Genomic DNA, 2,344 nt, shown 5'->3' with positions numbered 1-2,344 from the left:
ATAAAGCTATTTTTGACTTTGACTGTGACTATTCATTTACATTATTTATTTGGGTAACAAGTGTGTAAAATGATCCGGTGATAATGATGTGATAATGCAGAGAATTTTACACACGTGTAACTTAATAATAAAACTTAAAAATACAAACATTTTTCTACTACCGAAGAAAATATAAATGTTGACAAAAATGCCTCAAAAATGTTGACAAATTATAAATTAAATTTCAAATAAACGTCAAATTACTTTTTACGCATTAGTGCATAAAAAGACTTTTTTAGGCACTAGTGCGTAAAAAGTGAAACTTTATAAACTTTGCGATGTATGTAAAGAGAGCCCTTTACGGAGGGTTGTTGAAAAATAGTGATTTATGTAACAAGTGCATAAAATTATCTTTTTTTTATGGGGAATTCTCTTCATTTATTTATTTATTTAATAGACGGGATCAACCCCATTAAAAAAAATATTACAAAGTTCAATAGTTACACTTAACCATAACTTAAAATAGCTAAAATACAAATATGTTTTTACAGGTAAACCAACATAAAATCATCAGAAGAGTTTACACAATCTCTCTAATTTGATTCCTAAAACTAGACAAGCCAATGCCCACAACCTCAATATCCTCATGATTGATAATATTTAAGGTTCTTTCGATAGGGGAGTGAGTGGCATAGTTGGTACTGTGAAAAGGCAAAGCAAATAGTCGGTTTCGTCTCAAGAGTCTTGAGGGGACATTGAAGCTAATTCTACCGAGAAGGTCGGGGCATACAATCAGACGAATACGTCTTTCTCTCAATGTTGTCATAGCCAGCACTTCCCGTGCATCATCATAAACATGATCGTTCGGTATTTCCAAATTTAATTTAAATAGACAAAATCTTAAAAACTTACTCTGAATCCTTTCAAGGACCAGACAGCTGTTCATGTAATAGGAGGACCATATCATTGAGCCATACTCCAATAAAGAAACCACCAAAGACATGTACACTCTCTTACAGGTCTCGACTGATAGCTCTCTACATTTACGCAGAACAAAACCCAGAACCCTGGAGGACCTAACCACTACATTATGTATGTGTATTTTAAAATTTAAATAATCGTTAAAATAAATGCCAAGATCCTTGATTGTGTCAGAATACTGAACAGGGCTTCCCTCTATATTGTATGATGTTACAACTTTTTTACTTCTTTTGTGAAAACTAATATAATTACATTTCTTTATGTTTAACAATAAGATATTGTTGACACCAATCATTTAGCCCATTCAGGTCATTCTGTAACAAAATTTGGTCTTTGGGAGTCTGGATTACTCTATAAAACTTCAGGTCATCTGCAAACAATAAAAAGGCACTATTTTCAACACATGTAGCTATATCATTAATGAAAATGTTAAAGAGCAATGGTGAGCAGTGTCCACCCTGAGGTACACCAGAATATACATTGATATTGCTGGATCTAGCACTACCCAATGTAACCTGCTGAGTCCGGCCTCACAAGAAGCTTGTGAACCAGGCAACTATATGATTGGAGAAACCAAACACTCTAAGTTTCTCCTGCAAGATTCTGTGATCGACTCTATCAAAAGCCTTGGAGAAGTCTGTATAAATCACATCCATCTGACATCCCCTCTCCAAGGCATCCAACAGATCCTGCTGATAGATCAACAAGTTAGTGATCGTAGATCTGCCCGAACTAAACCCATGCTGCTGATTGAGCAACAGCTCCTTGCAATAGAAATAAATTTGGTCGTAGATTAGACTGTCCAACAGTTTTGGAATGGCCGACTGGATGCAAATGCCCCTATAGTTGCCTATTTGGTCATTATCATCTGATTTAAATATTGGTACCACAAAACTATGCTTCCATAATGACGGAAAGAGTGCTGCGCCAAGGGATTTCTGAAAGGAAGAATAGAGGGCGAGAAACAGTACAGACACATTTTTGTAAAAAATAGTTTGGTATCCCATCAGGACCTGAACTAACTTTGGCCTTTAATTTTAAAATTTTATCAAAAATCAAACCAACAGACAGTTGGGAATTAGGAATTGTCATATTTTCTCCCACCTGTTAACCCATATAATAATTGTTATTTTTATTTATATTAGTATTGTAGACAGTTGAAAAAAACTGGGCAAAACCCTCCGCTATCTGTTCGCAACCAGAAAATTCGTTATCACCATAATAGATTGAATTTGGAATTTTATTTACTGCCTTCCTACTGTTGAGGTGATACCAAAAGCTTTTAAGGTCAGTACACAGTAATTGGTCTAAATTTAAAATATAATCACGGTAGCAAATATTCGTTAAAGTTTGGCACCTCGCCCTGAGATTAGAAAAAGTGACA

The 2,344-nt window shown here is 34.8% G+C and overlaps 1 long non-coding RNA gene across 1 annotated transcript; it reads left to right on the top strand.

Annotated features, from left to right (window-relative positions):
• The first annotated feature begins 255 nt into the window (after positions 1-255).
• LOC126741719 (uncharacterized) lies at positions 256-1,111 on the top strand. The gene is made up of 3 exons (XR_007662299.1): positions 256-530; positions 645-846; positions 908-1,111. It is a non-coding gene; the product is annotated as an uncharacterized LOC126741719 (long non-coding RNA).
• The last annotated feature ends 1,233 nt before the right edge of the window (positions 1,112-2,344 follow it).

Source organism: Anthonomus grandis, chromosome 10, assembly GCF_022605725.1.
Source record: "Anthonomus grandis grandis chromosome 10, icAntGran1.3, whole genome shotgun sequence".
Classification (NCBI taxonomy): Eukaryota; Metazoa; Arthropoda; class Insecta; order Coleoptera; family Curculionidae; genus Anthonomus; species Anthonomus grandis.
Note: the sequence above shows the minus strand (reverse complement) of the source record. Positions and strands in the feature narration are given on the sequence as shown.